Below are 13,855 nucleotides of genomic sequence, written 5' to 3'. Positions count from 1 at the left end.
CGTAACGGAGGCCCTCAAGTCTCGCGAGAGTCATGGAGGCCAGACAGAGGGAGGAGTCGAGACGAGGTAAGAGCAGTGAAAGTAGAGGGGGCAGTTGCACACCCAAGGAATTGAAATTCTGGCTCTCTGCTCCTAGTGGTTTCGAGGCTTTGGACTTATCACATCCTGACTAGGCTCTATCATATTCCACACCCTAGGGAGGGGACTGAAAAAGATGAGCGCAGCGAGCATTGACTACCCTTTGGGAACATATGGCCGTTGAGAGGGTCGAGAAAGGGGTTTTCTTTGGTTTTAGGTGTTTGTAAAGATGTGAGAGGCTGAGAGAAAACCAAAAGAGACGGAAAAGCTATTGAAGTTCAAGGTCCTTTGGGGAGGCAGGATGCCCTGCAGGAATTTAGGGGAAGTGATGAACTGTAGATTTCAGGCAAGTCACTGTTTTCTACCAAGACATTAGGATACAAGAATGTGCTTGCGGATACATGTGAAAGAGGGAAGAGATAAGGAGATTGCTTGATGCCATCAGTTTTATGGTTGAAGTTCTTAGACAAGGGAACCAAAAAAGAGTGAAGAAAAAGAAGTTGGAAGGCCTGGCTTCAGGCCTTTCAGAAGACACCTGTCTGCAGAAGCAGAGCGTAAGGGGGAAAGGGGGAGGATCTGAAGATAAATTTTCGGTGCTGCTTAGGTTAAGCATTACTGGGTGTGAGATGGAATGGAGAAGGAATTTGGAAACAATAGTCATGGGGTTAAATTTTTGAGGAAGGAGGAGGAATTCTGGATGAGGGATACCAAGGCAATGAAAGGGGAGAGGGTATTGAAATGTGTGAGAACAGTGGTGTGCTCAGGGAAATGGTGTCCTCGTTGTGACAAGACACTGAAGATGTGGGAGGAGGAATGGACAGGGAGGTATGTAGAGCTGCACTGAGCAAGCAGCCCTTAGACTAAGGCTGGCAGGGGAATACTTGCCAGACCCAACAGAGGTGCCATAGCTCAGTGCTTCCATGTCAAGAATGGTGAGCCCTTGGGGCCATTAGGGTAGTCAAGCAGAGGCAGCCTCATCTGTTATCCTAAGCTGCTGCTGCTAAGTCGCGTCAGTCGTGTCGACTCTGGGACTCCATAGACGGCAGCCCCCCAGGCTCCCCTGTCAGAGTGCCCTACAAATATATTCTAGGTCATAACCTAAAAGTGGTCAGGAAGTAATGCCATAGCTGATGGCTGGGTTTATATCATACGACTTATTTTTGCCCCTTCACCAGCACTAGCCTAGTGTCTGGCATACAGCAGGTGCTCAAAATATTTGATGAGCTGTTGCTGTGAGCTATACCAGGAGTCAGGAGAACTGAATTCAGACTTGGCTTTGCTGCTGATTTGTAGTGTTGATCATGGGCAAATCTCTGCAAGGTCTAGGCTGTTTCATCAGATTCTCCATCGATTTCAAGAGGGTGTTTGACTAGGGAGATCGTGACCTCCTTTTAGAATCTGATGAAAACCAGGGATCCTCTGCTTTATAGTAGTACACATGTAGGAGCAAACAAATTTTGCTTGGACTAGATGCCCACAGTCAAACAAGAACTCATCTTAAGGGATTTAATCAACTCAAGGGCTTTACTACCTTATCACAGCCTAACTTCAAGAAACCCTCTAACAGAAGTGAAAGCACTCTTAGTGATGTCTGTAATATTAATACAGCCCTGTCTCTGGGCCCTTGTCTTCTGAGTAGACTTACTGGCATAAAAACTCTGGTCCTGTGAAACTTAACATCTGGAGTACTCAGTGAATTACACCCTATAGGCTTGGATGGAGCTACATTAGATGTGATCTAAAATATAGACATTTTAGACCTAATTCACATCTTGTTGTCTGATATGGAGGAATGTTGTGTGGAGTTGTCTCCGACAGGGAGCATGAAGTGCACGAATAATTAAATGCTGCCTGCCTTAAGAGCATAGGAGAACAGACTCTTCTAGGGAGGCAGTGTCATTTCATGGTAGAACAGGAGGGAGGCAATCACTAGGCTGGTAGTCCCATGAATTGGGTTCAAGTACTGGCCTCAACACATTAACTCTCTATGTGACCTTGGAAAAAGTGTTCCAAAGCTAAGAGGTAAAGCACCAAGTAAGGGAGTTCGTGAAACTGAATCCCGGCCATCAAACTTACTTGCTCCAGTCTTGATAAATTACTCTGAACCTGTTTATGCCTGTGGATCCTTCTAAGGATTTGACTAGATCCCTTACAAAAAGAACATCTAGCACAAGCCTGCCACAAAGTGGAGGCTCAGTGAAGAGGAACTTGACTTCTGGTGCTGGTTAGGAATAAGGGGAAGTCACCATGCTACTACAGTTCCTTACACTCACAGTACTATTATAGTTGTTCCTAATGGAGACTGCTGGTAAGGGAAAACCAAGTACCTGTCTGTGAACTTCTGTGCAGCTCCTGTGTCCAAGATGTGTCTGGTTGCCTTTTGTGAAAGCCTTTCCCTTCACCTTCAGTTTATTTCACTTATGTGAATAGGATTCAAATTCCTTCTTAATCGTTTCAGTGCAGCCCAGTGGGGTGTGCAGACTCAGTGGAACAAGAAGCCTTGTCCTACCTTGGCAGCCAGGTTACACCATCTGAAACTGAGCAACCAAAAGTTCTTTATCCTGGAAATACTTAGCTGTGAGAATTGAATCCTGTTGAGGTTTGCAGTCCTCCAGAAAATGAAAATTTTTAATTTGGTGAAGTGTTACCAACTCTAGAGAGAGATGGAAAATCAACAGGTCCTTCCTCAAAGCCTAGGGCCTTGCACACAGTAGGCACAGTCAAGAACTGGTTCATTTGCATTGGAAATGGCATCCAAACAAAACTTTATTGCTATGTACCTTGAATAGATCATTATGCTTAAAACTGACATTTAAAGTTTAGGAACATCATATAGACCTTTCTATAACAGTTTTATTTCAAATATATTTTTCAGAAAAATTAAAACTGAAAAATGAGCCACCATTTTCCCCAAACTGCCCTGAAGGAGGATTTTCTTCTTGTGATTAAGAAATCTGGCTCCTTGTTCTATTCTGAAGAGGCCTTTAAACCACTGGCAACTTCTATCAAGAAAGACAAACTTTCAACACCTCCAAACCCATACAAAACTATATTTAAGGATGCAGGGTAAAAAGCTGAATATTCACATCCTGAATCCTGTTGGAGTTTGCAATCCTTCAGAAAAAAATGTTAATTTGGAAAAATTAAGGGGAAAAAAAGTACACAGGTCTTGCCTCATTTGCCACAAACTTACTGATCCTGGGCATGTATCTGGGTCAGGTTTGCCCATCTGTTTAGAGAAGGGAAGGTGGTGACCAACATGGTGCCTCTGGGTCTCTTCCAGTTCACTCACATCTGAGTCTGGGTTCTTTACCTTTTAGCTTATCCTCATGGTTGAGCCAGTTTAGGCTACAGACAAAATCCCCAATAATGCTCTAACAGGTGCTCATTTTATTTTACATAAGGTTCTAAATCAGCATGCATGAAATTCTGATGATGAATGGTGGCTGGCCCCATACTGGAAATTCTAAGACTATTATATGAGATTGGAAGTCAAGTGAACTTCCTACCTTCTGGTTCCTTTTTTAAATGAAGTTTTAAAAATTATTTATCAAGATTCCCCAGTGGACCCTTTGGTATCATGTGCTGTTTATATAGAAAGAATACCATAACTTACTTCGGAGACCTGCACCCTAAAACCAAAACAGCTCATGATACAGCCTCTAAGTCATCATTTATTGATTCATAGAGCACCCATCACATGATCCAGGTGCTTTACAATACAGTAAACATCACAACAGAACTCTCATATAAATACAATCAACAAATTACAGGGAAAAAAAAAAACTGGAATGAAGCAACATTAGGTCAAATTTCAAAGATGCTGAGAAGTGGCAGTACACAAAAGGTAATTCCACCAACTGGAGACCAGATGGGCAAAGATACACAGGCATGACAATCCCAAATGGGCAGATTTGTAGAGGGTGAATGAGCATATAAAATAAAATTTCACAACCAACAATGAAGGCCATTAAAGATACTATGACACCCAAGTGATCACAGAACTAGTCGAAAAACCTCACAAAGATATTACCTTGTAATGACAAGGAAACCAACCTCATTTGGATTTTAAGCTCACCAAAAGAGGCCAGAAAGCCACGGAAATCGTCCATCTCATTATGAGCCCAGACTGAAATTGATAAGCCTTTACAAGAAATTGGAGTAAATTTAGGAAACAGCCAACAGTTCTACAATCCATAAGACTATACAGGTGTTGTTGATAGTTGGCACGTGGTCAGGGAGAAAAATCCTTTCCCTAAAGCAGAGGACTCACCTCACACAAAATGATGAGGCATTGCTGGGACAAAAGCCACCGGAATTAGTGTCACCTGAGTGTGGTTTAAGATCAAATGTAGAGCCATTTAGATTCATACTGTCAGATGAACGCTGGGAAAGGCACAGATGACATCTCTGACAGAGGAAGCTGAAACATCTCTCGAGGTTTGTGTTTCTATATGTAGCATGGTCAGGGCACCAGGTGGTAAAGGGCATCAAGAAGTTTGCTCATTTATGGCTCTCCAACTCCTCAAGATCTAGCCCTAAAAAACATACGATTACACCAAAGTAACTGCAAAAAGTGGCACTTAAGAGTTTAAGAATAGTTGTCCCTGAGTTACTTGGTCCTTTGCTCCTCCCTGAAGAGTCAAATTCCAGGTTTTAACTCAAGAGATTGCTAGGAGAATTACAGCCACAAGAGAGCAAAATTCAGACTCCATCTTGCCACGAACCACCATCACGCGGGAATTTAAGAATAAAAGGGATGGCATTCAAAGTCCCAGGTAGGTATGCAGTACTGGTACTTTGGGGAAACAGTGCTGACAGAGTCTTTGAAAAAGTAAAGTCACAAGCGAAGTTCTTGGAGAAAACTGGCTGCAGTGACTCAAAAACAGTTTCACATTCAGCCATCACACATTTACAGGCTTTCTTTTTGTTTTTTTTTAATGCTTCAGAGTGAAGAAGAGGCTGAGATTTAGAAAAATCACTCTCTACTCTGACTACATCCTCAATTATTTCACTTTAAAAAGGACACACACACAAAGTTTTTAAAGGACTGGCTACTTGCAGGAATCCTTTCATTCTGTCAAAAAATTTCTCCAAACCCCACAAAGCAGAGATGTACCAGTTCTTACTGATTCTCACAGTTAAACACCATGTCTCATCAGGTACTGTCTCAAGTTCTGCCCCTTCTATGCCAAACACTGTCCCAGTCCCAACTTCACACCAAACACAGAAACCTGGGCCCACCTTTAACATTATTTTACCACCTCCTGAAAACTGTTTTAGAAAACTTATAGTATGAAATATATTTATGCTCAAACAGTAAGAAAAACCCAAGTGGACTATGTCAGTGACAGAATCTATATGTCAAACAGCAAAGCATTTATAGCTCTGTAATGCTTTGAAATTCATATAAGAATCCAGAGAGTCCAATACATATACTGCCATGGCCATGTGATTTTCAAGTATTAAGTTTGTTTGCATAAGGAATCAACCTGAGATTTTTCTAAACTGCACTTCTGACACATTACTATAACCTTCATTCAATACAATAAAAGCCAACAACTTGACAAATTATTGGAAAAAAATTATATTTTGGAAGAACTCACTACATAAGGTGACAGAATTCCAAAATCAAATTACATGAAAATATACATCGCAATTTCTTTGTACAATAGGTGAGAAAATTCTGCAGTATTAGAAGAATAGAGGCAAAGAAATATGAAGGGCTAAAGGGAAGGGTATGAGGGTAAACAGCATTTTTAATAGCAAACCCAGAAGTTAAGTAGAAAGCCTGTAGCTGTGCATGCTTTATTCATCCAACCTTCACATTAGGTAACTGAGGGCAAAAATAAAACCAAATCAGAGTTTTGTGTTGTTGGGAGTAAATTTCAATCATTTAAAATCTGAATTGAATTCAGAACTCTTTTTAGTTCCTAGGGATAATGACTGAATTCAAGAGCTCTCAAGGACAGAAAAATGTTATTGCTGTATCCAATCTGAGAGATGGGTGCAGGTACAATACAAAAGGGAGAAAGCACCTCGTGATGACCGCTCCTCTGAAGTCATCATTAAAAATCAAGTAGTTGCTTACTGAGTACTTCGGTATTTGAACTAAATGATTTGAAAACTTTCTGGCAGACAGAAGAGATAAAAGCAAAGGGGAGTGTGTCAAAACAAAGAAGATACAAAAGTTTAGTAAGTGGAAAGAGTTTAATGAAGCCTCAATGGTTTAAAGGAAATTAAATGGAAACTTTTAATCCTAATTGCTGTTTATCTGACATGCTTTAAGGAGTCTTTTAAAACTGATAAGAAACAATGAATAGGGAAGAAAACCTGCTAAAATTTTTTAGAATTTACACGATTCTTATTCTACTACAAGAAAGCATTATTTGGTACAAGGTGTATTTGTGGATGTACATGAACAGTATATATATTATCCGGATCATGTTGTGCTATGTACAGGTCTTTACAATTCTTCCTGAAGGTTAAAACAGTTCATTAGAATTCAAAATGCGTAATCATCTGTAAGTTGGCACTTGTTAGGCTCTTGTCAGCACTGATACTGGCATGTTTTATTGCAGCCCAGTTCCAGCCAGTGTTTGCCAACTTGTTACAACAGAAGTCCAGCAATAGGTGGGTAGAGTGCAGGAAAAACAGTGCCATGTTTCTCAATTGGAGACCTACAAGAAAGCAAATAGCATTATATAATGAATTTTAAAATTACAAAAGGATTAACTGATTAGCAATTTTTATTTGTATTCCACTTCTTGGGAAACAAATTCTTCATTTCACTTTAAGCTCACTTTTGCCCATGTCCAATATGGTAGCCACATCCAACCATTTCATTTTAAATTCAAATAATAGTTCATAAAGTTTTAAATTTAGTTCCTCAGTCACACTACCCACATATCAAGTGCTCAGTATGCCTAGTGACTACCATACTGGATACTGCAAATATAGATTATATCTACCAGTGAAGAAAGTTCTATCACACAGACTTAACTTAGAGACTTCTGTAAGTTTGGCCCAAACCTATTTTATCCATCTAGCCCCCAACAAATGATCTTCTCTCCCAATTAGAGTTTTCTATCGTTTTGTATCTGCTGATCCCATGTCTTCAATTAGACTAGAAGAACCACAGCTAAATAAAAACACCCGTCACCTTATGGAGTGCTTATTATGTGCCAAGCAGTATACAAAGTGCCTTAAAAACTCATCTCATGTAATGTGCATAATCACCATATAAAGGGTTTTCCCCCATTTTACAGAGAAAAGAAAGACAAGGTCACAGAGCTAATAAATGGCAGTTTTCTGTTCAAAAGGTTAACAAAACACTTGTTTCAGTTAAAACAAAATCCAGTGAAATGATTAAACTTTTTAGAGCTTTTATTATATGAATGTGTCCTTTGAAATATGTAAGGGGAGCACAAGAAAGGGGCAAGGGAGAAAAATGCCTATTACTGTTACATCAGATCAAGCGCTTCAGAAACTCGGAAGTCTGTATCACCTGCCAAGCCATTGTTGGTCACAAAGAAGACTCATACATAATGACTAGGAATCCAAGGGATAGAATTTTAAACTAACAAAGAAGCCAAATGTACTTATTAGAGCCAGCATGGCAAATATTTAACTTATACCAGACATGTGAAAAGTTCGATGTGTCTTCTAAATCCCCAAATGAAGTTATCAATATTACAGTCACCCAAATTCAACCATACCAAAGCTCTGCAGTGGGCAGGAAGAAAGCTGTGGGATATCTATGGCCAAATATGTGCCTGTTTCTAGAATCTAGACTACCTCCTAAGACAGCTCCTGAGAAGTAGAATGACTGCTAAATTTCTCCCCAAAGGGCTCGTACCAACCAATGTAAATGATACCCAGCAAAGCTCTGAATCCACCAAACCTTTTGCCAGCACCAGGTTCTATCCTTTGCACACAGATACACATATATGTACATATTTTATTAGAAAATCTAAAGGCACAGACTGACCCTCAAGAAAAATTGTAATGAATAGGATTGTAATTTCCAGGTTATGTTACTTAAAACATTTTTCCAAAGACTATATACCACACTCAAATTAATCCTTGGCCAGTTAACTTCTCAGGGCTGAAAAAGAACTGGGTATACAACTTAGGCATTCAGTAATCACTCTCTTATGATATGAACAAGAAATTTCAGGGCCACAAAACAATCATTTAAAAACCATTTCCAGGTGAGGTTTTAAAGAAAAATACTCCAGAGAAGACTGACTACAGAAAGTCATTAATTACCTAATATCAGACATTCAAGCCTTTTAATAGTGAGGAACCAGCTTTAAATAGCTTTAGCTTCTTCAGCAGGAAGAGGAAAAAAATCTATTTCCTCTCCTTTGAATAAAATATATTCTAAACAGAAAAAAAGCCTTGGTACAGCAAAAAGCAAGTTTGTTTTCTTTTCTCTAGAAAGAAAAATTCTAGAAGCTAAATTTACCTAATACTCAAATAAATGGTGTTGATCTAAAATAGTCATTTTACATATATAAGCAGATCCTATTTCTGGTTTAAAATAAATCTGTGTGGTGGTGTTAAAAATCACACTATTTTTATATCAACTTTATGAAATAACTTAAGTATCTATTTTTTGCCTTAAACCTAAGTCTTAACTATTCTTGATTTCTAACCTACAAATCTGGAGATGGTTTAGCTTCAAAGTGTCTTATTCCATTTATTTCTAAAACTAGAACCATATCATTAATTTTCCATGTGGCTACACATTTTAATCTTTTAAAAGGCCTAAAAAATAAAAAGCAGACATGCATGCTGTAAAAAACACACAAAAAACACTTTTTGATGTTAAAAGACAATAATGAAAGTCATTTCTCACTCAGGGGTAAGTGTTCCAATAATCTCAACCATTCTTAAGTGAAAGCAGTCCATAATTTAAATAGGTTTATATCAGGGCATTACCTTTCTTCCACAAGTTCCAATTCATTCTACACTGCCACCAAGTGTGGTGGCACTAAACAGCTCTCCCCCACCACCAACCCATCCTTCTCCCTCAAACTGAATTATTCTTATTCTTTTCCTTATGTCATCCACTTTGGACCATTCACACACATTTCCTTTCTGAAGTCTGTAATAGCTCACTCTCCTAGCTCTTCTGGTGACGAACCAGCCCACATATTTCTGTCCCCAGCGTCTGAAGGATGCTGTCCTTGGCCCTATTAAGTACTGCTCTCTGTACCAAATGAATGGACATCTCTACTCTGGAGACTTCTAATCTCACTCACAGCCCTACGTTTAACCTCCATCCTAAGCATTCAGTATTAGCCATGTGCTGACTTAAAGCCATGCTCTGCTGTTACTCCCACTAAAGCTCTCCATGTGGTTTGACATTTCTGTGCCTGGTCTAACTGGCCAGGTGAACAGTTCTTTATTGGCCTGGATAATATCTATGGTACTCTAGAGAACCCCTTCTTTCCCAAGAGAACAGTGCCTTTGGAAATATTCATTAACAAGAAATGAAATGAGCTCAGGGTGTGCTGTTCTTGGTGTTACCTCTCATTCCAAGATATAAATTTTAAACCTTAATAACATGCAACTGTTAAAAGGGAAGCAGATATATATTACTGACATTTGATATTAATAAAATATCAACAGACAACTGGAAAGCACAGAATAGACACTATGTATACACGTGTGTTATAGACACAGACAAAATCACACTTGTATGTACATGGGTGTTGGTGGGGGAGATTAGATTTCTGAGAGATTAAACAGTGGTTACTTCTGAGAACTGGTGGGCTGAGATGGGAAAGAGGTTTACTTTTCCTTACATATAGCTGCAGCTCTAAAGGTAGCAGTCAGATTCAGAGGAAACCAAGAGACAGCCATGATATTTATTTATGGGTATGAGAAGATGTTTCTAGAAGGGAGATCAATAGTCAATTCAGTTCAAATGCTACAGAAATTAAATAACCGAAAACCTTTCCTAGAGGTCCAATGGTTAAGACTCCATGCTTCCACTGCAGGGGACACAGGTTCAGGGGAACCCCTCATGCCACAGCCAAAAAACAACAACAAAAATACACTCATCAAAACTGAAATTAAGCCTTTGAATGTGGCAAACAGGCAGCCCCTGGTCTCCTTACTACTTTAGTATTCTATGGAGAAGGAAGGTAAGCACAACATGCTGGAAGAGTGACAGTTAAGAAAAAAACAAGGCAAAGTCCTTTTGTTTCCCAGGTCCCTCTCTTCCTCCCTAAAGTACTACTGCAAAATTTAAGAATTTTATGTATTTCTTCTGGTCCTTTCTTTTTAAAAAACTTTCATTCCGTCAGATAGCTACAACAGAATGGTGGGTTTTACTTTATAATATATATAAATGGTATCATTCTTTTTTCTTTTTATCACATTGCTTCTCCTATTCAAGACTCTGTTAACTATGTGATTACAAATAACTAAGTCTACATTATGTATCTTCATTGATTAACAATATTGTAACTGATTAATTCTGATGGGCCTTTTAAAAATTACACAGTCCTATAAGCAGTATCTTTGTATCATGTCTCTCTGTATACATGTGCTAGAGTTTCTCTTAACCTATACACCTAAATTGCAGGATATGTGTTTTCAAATTGACTAGATATTACCAAATCACTCTCCAGTGTTGACAGAACAGCCTCACTTATGCCAGGAGTTCAAGTATATACCATTTCCTGAAATCCTCACCAACACCTGGGTTTCTTGGACCTTTTGATTTCGACAACCTTATGAATTTGATGTCATCCCCTGCAGCTTTGTATTTCTGCTTATAAATGAAGCTGAATTACTTGTGGCATGCGTAACAACTATCAGCTTTCTTTTTGCTTCTATTATCTATTCATATCACTTTCCTTTGTGTTGATATTCTCATTGATTTTCAAACTTTTGTTGTAGACAGTAGACAGAAATCCTAAATATTAGATTAGAGAAATATTTTCCCAGTTTGCCACTTATTTTTCTTTTGTCTTGTCATAATATTTAAGTTTTGGGTTTTGATGTAGCCAAATTTAGCATTTTTCCCTTTTATGGGTGTTATTTGTGCCTAACAAATCCTTCTCTACTTTGATATTCTCCTGTATTTTGTTTTAGTAGTTTTGTTTTTCATATCTGTCTTAAGTTTTAAAACTTATTGGAGATAGCTTAGCCTCCTCCCTTTCTCAGTCAGCAAGACCACTACGGATCACCTGTATCAGTGGCAGTGAGATAGGTATGTCCTAAAGCCCACTGAGAAGAGTTTTCACTTTTCTTCATAATGTTACGGTAGCAAAGGAGATAAGAAAGGCTCAGCATTTCAGGAGCCTTAATTTTTAAGGAGGTATGGGTGAGATGTGGAGGCCAATCTTTAAGTGATCCAAATATGAAACCCACCACGGGTGTGGTCCTGCTGAGATAACCACATACTGTGAATGTGGTCTCAAGTAAGCAGGGGAGAAGAGACAGCTGCTCAGGAGAAACAGAAGCCATTTGCAGATCCACATGGGCTTCTGCTTCTGAGCAATGGCTCTAGATTCCCATGTGCACACAGCAACTAGGTAAAGCATGAGTCTTCTGTCCTGCTGTCTTGGGTACATTTCAGTTCAGCTCAATTGCTCAGTGGTGTCTGACTCTTTGCGAACCTGTCGACTGCAGCACACCAGGCTTTCCTGTCCAGCACCAACTCCTTGAGTTTACTCAAACTCATGTCCATTGAGTCGGTGATGCCATCCAACCATTTCATCCTGTCGCCCCCTTCTCCTCCCACCTTCAATCTTTCCCAGCATCAGGATCTTTTCAAATGAGTCAGTTCTTCACGTCAGGTGGCCAAAGAATTGGAGTTTCAGCTTCAACATCAGTCCTTACTCTCAAGAATCTTCTCCAACACCATGGTTCAAAACCATCAATTCTTTGGCACTCAGTTTTCTTTATAGTCCAACTCTCACATCCATACATGACCACAGGAAAAACCACAGATTTAACTAGATGGACCTTTGTTGCCAAAGTAATGTCTCTGCTTTTTAATACACTATCTAGGTTGGTCATAACTTTTCTTCCAAGGAGCAACAGTCTTTTAATTTCATGGCTGCGGTCACCATCTGCAATGATTTTGGAGCCCCCAAAAATAAAGTCTGTCACTGTTTCCCCATCTCTTTGCCATGAAGTGATGGGACCGGATGCCATGATCCTAGTTTTCTGAATGTTGAGCTTTAAGCCAACTTTTTCATTCTCTTCTTTCACTTTCATCAAGAGGCTCTTTAGTTCTTCTTCGCTTTCTGCCATAAGGGTGGTGTCATCTGCACATTTGAGGTTATTGATATTCCTCCCAGCAATCTTGATTACAGCTTGTGCTTCATCCAGTCCATCATTTCTCATGATGTACTCTGCATATAAGTTAAATAAGCAGGGTGACAATATACAGCCTTGATGTACTCCTTTCCCGATTTGGAACCAGACTGTTGTTCCATGTCCAGTTCTAACTGTTGCTTCTTGACCTGCATACAGATTTCTCAGGAGGCAGGTCAGGTGGTCTGGTATTCCCATTTCTTTAAGAATTTTCCACAGTCTGTTGTGATCCACACAGTCAAAGGCTTTGGCATAGTCAATAAAGCATAAGTAAATGTTTTTCTAGAACTCTCTTGCCTTTTCGAAGATCCAGTGGATGTTGGCAATTTGATTTCTGGTTCTTCTGCCTCTTCTAAATCCAACTTGAACATCTAGAAATTCACGGTTCACGTACTGTTGAAGCCTCGCTTGGAGAATTTTGAGCATCACTTTGCTAATGTGTAAATGAGTGCAATTGTGCAGTAGTTTGAACATTCTTTGGAACTGGAATGAAAATTGACCTTTTCCAGTCCTGTGGCCACTGCTGAATTTTCCAAATTTGCTGGCATATTGAGTGCAACACTTTTACAGCACCATCTTTTAGGATTTGAAATAGCTCAACTGGAATTCCATCACCTCCACTAGCTTTGTCCATAGTAATGCTTCCTCAGGCCCACTTGACTTTGCATTCCAGGATATCTGGCTCTAGGTGAGTGATCACACCATCATGGTTATCTGGATCATGAAGATCTTTTTTGTATAGTTCTTCTGTGTATTCTTGCCACCTCTTCTTAATATCTTCTGCTTCTGATAGGTCCATACCATTTCTGTCCTTTATTGTGCCCATCTTTGCATGAAATATTCCCTTGGTATCTCCTAGTTTTCTTGAAGAGATCTCTAGTCTTTCCCATTCTGTTGTTTTCCTCTTGTTTCTTTGCATTGATCACCGAGGAAGGTTTCTTATCTCTCCTTGCTATTCTTTAGAACTCTCCATTCAAATGGGTATATCTTTCCTTTTCTCCTTTGCTTTTCACTTCTCTTTTCACAGCTATTTGTAAGGCCTCCTCAGACAACCATTTTGCCGTTTTGTATTTCTTTTCTTGGGGATGGTCTTGATCACTGCCTCCTGTACAATGTCACGAACCTCCATCCATATTTCTTCAGGCACTCTATCAGATCTAATCCCTTGAATCTATTTGTCACTTCCACTGTGTAAAGGTAAGGGATTTGATTTAGCTCATACCTGAATGGTCCAGTGGTTTTCCCTACCTTCTTCAATTTAAGTCTGAATTTGGCAATAAGGAGTTCATGATCTGAGCCACAGTCAGCTCCTGGTCTTCTTTTTGTTGACTGTATAGAGTTCTCCATCTTTGGATGCAAAGAATATAATCAGTCTGATTTCGGTACTGACCATCTGTCTGGTGATGTCCATGTGTAGAGTCTTCTCTTGTGCTGT

The 13,855-nt window shown here is 39.4% G+C and overlaps 1 protein-coding gene across 3 annotated transcripts in view; it reads right to left on the bottom strand.

Annotated features, from left to right (window-relative positions):
- Window positions 1-3,732: 3,732 nt before the first annotated feature.
- The window catches only part of UBE2G1 (ubiquitin conjugating enzyme E2 G1), an 88,123-nt gene continuing 78,000 nt past the window's right edge, over window positions 3,733-13,855 (bottom strand). For all 3 annotated transcript variants that reach the window (XR_005721603.1, XR_005721604.1, XM_040243712.1), the window contains one exon: window positions 3,733-6,758. The gene's annotated coding sequence lies outside the window, so the exon portion shown is untranslated. The remainder of the gene's footprint in view (window positions 6,759-13,855) is intronic.

Source organism: Oryx dammah, unplaced genomic scaffold (assembly GCF_014754425.2).
Source record: "Oryx dammah isolate SB20612 unplaced genomic scaffold, SCBI_Odam_1.1 HiC_scaffold_8, whole genome shotgun sequence".
In the NCBI taxonomy this organism is placed as follows: domain Eukaryota; kingdom Metazoa; phylum Chordata; class Mammalia; order Artiodactyla; family Bovidae; genus Oryx; species Oryx dammah.
The sequence above is the reverse complement of the archived record's forward strand: the minus strand, read 5'-3'. Positions and strand labels throughout refer to the sequence as shown.